Source organism: Neovison vison, chromosome 9, assembly GCF_020171115.1.
Source record: "Neovison vison isolate M4711 chromosome 9, ASM_NN_V1, whole genome shotgun sequence".
Classification (NCBI taxonomy): Eukaryota; Metazoa; Chordata; class Mammalia; order Carnivora; family Mustelidae; genus Neogale; species Neogale vison.
The window spans coordinates 39,404,285-39,411,224 of record NC_058099.1 but is presented as its reverse complement, the minus strand read 5'-3'; the positions used below and the strand labels follow the sequence as shown (position 1 = coordinate 39,411,224).

General features: G+C 36.9%; 1 non-coding gene across 1 annotated transcript; it reads right to left on the bottom strand.

Annotated features, from left to right (window-relative positions):
- Positions 1 to 5,832: 5,832 nt before the first annotated feature.
- Positions 5,833 to 5,939, bottom strand: LOC122917890. Its single transcript, XR_006386513.1, has one exon. It is a non-coding gene; the product is annotated as a U6 spliceosomal RNA (small nuclear RNA).
- Between the last annotated feature and the right edge of the window lie 1,001 nt (positions 5,940 to 6,940).

The following is a 6,940-nucleotide window of genomic DNA, read 5'->3' as shown; positions in this document are numbered from 1 at the left end:
TATAGCAACCAGTAAGACGCTGCTCTGCTCTTTCAGTGCACACCAGAACTGTCCTGCACGATCACCCAGGACAACGTGCTCTTCCCTTCCACACTATTCCTTTGCCTCATGTTTCTGTTTTGTGGTTTTTTTTAATTTATTGAGTATCCTTTTTTAGAGAATTCTGTATTTTTGAGACATGGTATTCTCTTTTCTCTTATAACTGTGAATAGAACATGTGAGTAAATGAAGACAGGATTTTAAATATCTCCTTGATTTAAAAGTAACACCAAATACAGTTGTGCTAAGTTTGCTTTTTTGGACAAACTTTTCTCACTCTAAACACTCTCCCTGGGTAATTTTATTCATTCCATATGGACAATTGTATCTGCATATTGATGAATCTCAAATCTTTATCATATCCTTTTCCTAAACTTCAGATACATGTATCTGAGTAAGTACTGGAATTTTTCATTCAGACACCTAGACGTACCTAATTTCACATCTATCCAAAATCAAACTGGCCACCTTTCCCCACATACCAGACTGTTCTTAATGATTATCTTAGCATTTAGAAAGGCCATTCCCTGTATTGCTGAATCCATTAAGCAGGACATAATCTTAACATCTCTTTACCTTCACCTTCCAACCTTTTCAGAGATTCTTCTACTCCGGATATTGTAATGCACCACACAATTTGATCTTCAGTACCGAAGGATCTAGAACCTAGAAAAGCTGCATGCCGACAGTCCCTAGAGGTCAGTTCTCCTCAAGGACTGCTCTCAGATGAAGAGATATCCCCATGCTCACCACCTTCCTGGGGCCAGCCTGCTACCTAATAACTACTCCACGCAGATACAGAAAGGCCAACCACATTGATCCAGAGTTGATCCTGCCCAGAACAACTCTGAACGCTCAGCTCAGCTGGAGCTAAATCATGTCTTGATGCTGAACTGCAGTTTAACTTGACCCTCTGCTCAATCCACTCCTTTCTATGCCCCCACAGATGTTATTTATTCTCAACAGCACTGACTCACTAATCCTCTTCCTGAAAGTTCCTTGCCACCTGAGTCAGTCTCCTGAGAAAGCCAATCTGCAATACCTTCCAACTCAATGTCCCAACTATATTTTGAGTGTATCCAAAAGAGCCACTTCCTCATCCAAGTACCTCACATTCATCTGCCACCTGGATCTCTGCTACCCCTCCAATCAGTATGCCTTTCTTCAGACAAAAAGCACCTTCGAAAATGTTAATCTAATCACATTGGCTCCATTAAAACTTTTTAGTAGTCCATGGCATTTAAGATAATGTCCAATCTCTGTTCCCTGATTACCTCACAAGGCTATGCTTAATCTTTTCATCCCATAGGTCCTCAGACCCTCCTTTCAACCCTCTTCTTTGCTCCAGATACCATAAATTTATTCTATTTTATGAAGTGATATCATATAGAGAAATAAAATAGTGTAATGTTTAAGGACCCTGACTCAGGAGGCTATCAGATCTGGGCTTCACATGTAACTAAACAACTGCATCTGTAAGAACACCCGCAAGTTATTTTCCTACCCTTATCACATGATCTGTATGTCTAAAATGACATAATAAAAGTTACTTCAAAGAGTCATTGATGATTAGATCTAATTAGAAAGTAACTAGAGGGGAACCTTGGTGGCTCAGTAGGTTAAGCCTCTGCCTTCGGTTCAGGTCATGATCCCAGGGTCCTGGGATCAAGCCCTGCATTGGGCTCTCTGCTCAGTGGGGAGCCTGCTTTCTCCTCTCTCTCTGCCTGCCTCTCTGCCTACTTGTGATTTCTGTCTGTTGAATAAATAAATAAAAATCTTAAAAAAAAAAAAAAAAGAAAGAAAGAACTAGAAAGTACTAAAGATTAGATCTGATGCCTAAGTGCTTGGCAAACTTCCCAGCGCAAACCCAGTAACAAATACGTTACCCTCATCATCATCATTGTCAGGCATTGTCTTTCCCTACTCAAAGGCTCATGACTTTGGATGCCAGGTTATTTTCACCCACTAAACCTCAGGTCATGCAGCAACTCTCTGGGAACACTTTCTTGGCCCACTTAGGTTAGCTGTAATTAATATGTGGTCACATTCCTTGCTATACTTTCCTTATGTTGATATTTAAAGTTACTCATTAAATAATCTTAGCTAGATTGTTAACCTTGTTTGTTTTTGCTTTGTATATAAGGGCCTAGCATAGTACCTGTTTTATTTACTTCACTGCATAACTGACACAATGTATTATTCTATAAATACTTTCTTTTCAAAGGCCTTTTTGACACTTTTAATGTTTTAGAATGAATCTCATCTAATGATATAATTCCTTGGGAAATACTATAATTACAATCTCATTCATAATATGTAATAGGTAAAATTAATTATAAAATTACAATGCTGGTTTTTAAATTGAAAATAAAATGCAGATTTTGGAAGAATCACAAGTATAAGAATACATTATCTATTGAATTAGATAAGGAGATAAATACTTCATAATCAAGATCACTGAGACCCTAGTTCTCAACTGTGGAGCAGCAGAGGTTGCCAACTAGAGGACACTTATTAAAGTCTATAGACATGGTTGCCATAGCTTTGAGGGGGGAGAAAGGGCTACTGGTATCTCTAGGGTAGAGGTCAACAGCCTACAATATGCAGGACAGTCTCTATCAACACTAATAGTACTAAAGTTGAGTAACTGTGGTTAGAGTAAAGAAGACAGCATTTAAAGAAAGACAGGATAAAAATTCAAAATGTCTAGAGTGTGTTGTAAAGTCACAGACTTTGTAATGAGATATATTAAGAACAAGAATGGTGATCTTTCCAACTAGCTGAAGAACTTGATTATGGACGTTACTTACTGACCCTTATAAAAGACATTCCAATAGCTAATTTAAAATTAAATTAAATGTGAAAAATAATGTGTACACATGAATTTAAAAGAGGAAAAAAGGAAAGAGATATAAATAAAATTATGAAATTATAACAGCTGACAAGGCAAATGAATAAATGTGGTCATATTAGATATTACTCATCTTACAAGACACAATCACAAGCACCAACAAATGTCTTAACCAGTTTTACACTAGAAGATTAAAGCAAACTGTTGCCACCACAAAGTGATACAACTGCAGGACAATTTTTTCAATAAAGTAATGGGTTGAGCCTCTGCCTTCGGCTCAGGTCGTGATCTCAGGTTCCTGGGATCGAGCCCCACATCAGGCTCTCTGCTCAGCAGGGAGCCTGCTCCCCCCCCCCCTCTCTCTCTGCCTGCCTCTCTGCCTACTTGTGATCTCTCTCTGTCAAATAAATAAATAAAATCTTTAAAAATATATATATATAAAGAGGATTTTAAAATATAAATAAGTGAGTTAATTTTATTTTTTAGGAAGCTCTTTAATGAAAGTACCTATAGTCAGATTGAACAAATACCTGTGTAGATAGACAGCTTCCATGAAATACCATATTAGGTAGCAAAAGCACTGTTTCAGTAGAATGTTTCCTCACTCATCCTAATGAATAATTCACATAAAGCTCTTTTCTCATCATTGACAGCTAACATGGCTTAGCTAAGTCCAAATGGTGAGTTAATGAAAAAATAAAGCCAGGTGCAAACTGAGCTAAGCCAGATTTTTGCTATCAAAGCAAAGTGAAAATTTGAGACAATTATGAGAATTCATATGTGTGTGTGTGTATAGTGTAACTATGTAGAACCAAATTACCATATATATTTTTCTGCATTCAACTTACTTAATGTCTTCTAATATTTGTTTTCTCAAATATGAAATATGGACACTAATATATTTTATGATCATTGGTAGTTTTGCTTAAAATGTACATATTCAGTGCTTCCTAATGATGTAGATATCCAATAAAAGTTAAAATTTATAGCACATAGTAGAGCATTCTCAAAAGTTTAAAGTTAAAAGCTGACACTTTTGTTTTGCTTGTTGTTTTTTTTTTCACTTACACACCATGTTTCTGTAAATGATGAACAATGTCTCCTACTTAATCAGGAAAAAAATGTAACTTCTTAGAAAACAGGGAACAGACCATTTTTAGTCAGACACAGAGATCTGTTGCCACATCCTTTAAGAAAACCATCTAATCCAGTTCAACTTTTTTTTTTTTTTAAACATCTGAGGGCTCTTTTATGTTGCCTTAGTCCGTTTGAGCTGCTATAACAAAATATCATAAACTGTGTGGCTTACAAATAACAGAAAATTACTTCTCATAGTTCTGGTTCCTGGAAGTCCAACATCAGGTCATTAGCAGATACAATATCTAGGGAGGTCCCACTTTCTGGTTCATAGATGGTATCTTCCCACTATGTCCTCACATGGTGAAAGGGGGCTGGATCCTACTGGATTCTCTTTTATAAAGAAACTACTTCCATTAGTGAGGACTTCACCCTCATGACTTAAGCACTTTCCAAATGACCCATCTCTTAATACCATCATCATTTTGGGGAGTTAAAATTTCAACCTATGAATTTGGAAGGCACATAAGTCTTCATACCACAGTATATGCACAGTCTAAACAGCATTCTTCTTAATAGAATATTAAGAATAACAGGGTCATTGTATTTTTTTTTAATTTATGAAGGATTCAGCTGAAAAGGGGAAGCAGCCAGAAGTAGGATATTGTGGACTTCATGCCACAGACACATTAACATATTCTCACAAAGTCAAGTCTACCACGGAACCTTCACTGTTGGTTGTAGTGGTACCGTATAGTCACCCCAACCTAATTTCTGCTTCAGTTGACCTCTGCTTTTCAGACTGTAACATACCATACTCCCCAGTTACCACCATCCCCACAGCTGGACACTTCTATTGCTTTCACTGGATGCTGAAGTTCCTGCAAGACACATCGGGCTCTCTACCTTCACTTCTGCAAGGTACCATTACTGTTTCTCAATTTACCTCATCCATTTAAGTCTCACAGCTTATACTCAATAATGTAACTTTCTTAAGTAATACTGTCTCACCCAGGTCCTTCTGCCAAGCATCCTTTCTGCAATGCTGCTGCTTACAGTTAGCTTCTGCCAAAGACTTCCTGCAAACTTCACACTCCTGTGGCTGTTGTGCACTACACTACCGTGAAGGAGGAGAAATGGTTCTGTCTTTTCCACCAATGTTTTAATTCCTATCAGGAAGTAGCATATATACATATCTCCTATATCCAGCATAGTAAACTTATATTTCCTATATTTGCAGATGAGTCCTTCCAATCCTAGCTGCTTCACAAGACACAGGTTCACTATAAGTTAAACATGAGGTTCATGGGTGTGAGACGTCCATAGGTGACCCAGTATACACGGTAACTGAAGCATGCAAATAAAGGCAAAGCTTGCCTCTGCTGCCGGCTCCTCAGGGACTCTTTGCCAGGCAGGGCAGTTCAGCTGAACTTCTCTTTGCTATGTCTTCAGAAATGAATCATAGGACCTTCTAATTTCAGGAAAATACCGCACTTGCTTTTTTCAAACACTGTAGAAGCTGATATAGACAGACAATCGTGTGTTACTTTGATTCTGAATTTTTCAATATCCAAATCCAACAACTACGCTGACCTTACCTCCTTGGCTAGACCATGTGACGAGTCCTTTTTTTACTTTCAGCTCCAGGAAGTAAGCAGAACCAGAAAACCACCTGCCTAGAATTGGGTGTGGCTGATAGTCATCATTCTGTCTCTCTACCAATACATTGTTGGTGGAAAAAATGACACAATTAGACACCTAGGCTTTTGATATTTAACAACATCAAGTTTCCCAGAACTGTGCAGAGTCTTAAAGGTAAGTGGCCTTCATAGTTTGATTGCCATAGTAAAAAGAAACATTTTTTTGGTTAAATGGAACAATCCAGGAATCTGTACATCATCTTTAAACAAGGGCCATGCTAAACTTCTCTGCATCATTCCAACTTTTACATATGTGCTGCCAAAGGAAGCACCCTCCAGTAAAAATCCTTGGGTCCCTTCCAAGAGCAAAGTTTGACTACTGGGTCAAGCTGATCAACAGACTCTTCTTTTTCAGATATATTTTTTCCAGGTTTTTTAAGGATATTTTTATTTTCAAGCTCCATTTCTATCTCTGAGATATACTGAAGCTGGAATCTTTTTTCACATTATGCCCATCAAGCTAAAGATGAATACTTGCTTTACTGCTGCTTATGTTTCCCCACTTTTGTAACAGAAAAGAATAAATACCATCTATAAGTTTGATTCAGAGCTTTTCAAGTTGACTGGAAGATGGACTTCTTCAGAATGACTTATCCCTTCAGTAAACCAACTTAGAGAGGAAGATCATACAAGAGCTGAAATATCAATTCAGTTGGGATATGTGATAGAGAACAAAATAGTGCTGAGATTAGCTGCATTTTCAAATAGAAAAACTAAGCTGCAGGGTATTATATACTGCTTTTACTTAAAATTGAAAGCAACCTAGAAAAGCTTATGCATTTTTAAAATGACTTTAATTGGTTCATTTCACACCAGGAAGTCAATGTTTGTTAGATTATTAAGAAAAGATATCATATAATGATAGAGGTCAAGTTCTTTTACAAAATGTTGTTACAATGAAAAATTTACTACAATGAGTGTATTTTCAAGGCACAAGTTAGTGAACTATAATGCTTTGGGGGTCTTAAAATAATAAAAATCAAGAACTGGTAATTCAATATGACAAATGCTTCTCTTTTCAACAGACTGCTAAAAATTCTCATCATATTTCATTTTTATTCTCTTATTAGCCCTCATTCAAATGTAAAAGTTGGTGTGGGAAACAAACCTTAAATGGAATGGAATATTCTTAGCTTTCTGGAAAATTATACTTATCATATTATCTTATTGTCCAATTAAATAATTATCTTTCCTGGTAGTAGTATAATGACATTATCAAACACTTCCTCCAAACAAAAGAATATCAGCCCAAGCCCAAAAATGTCTAGTCCAG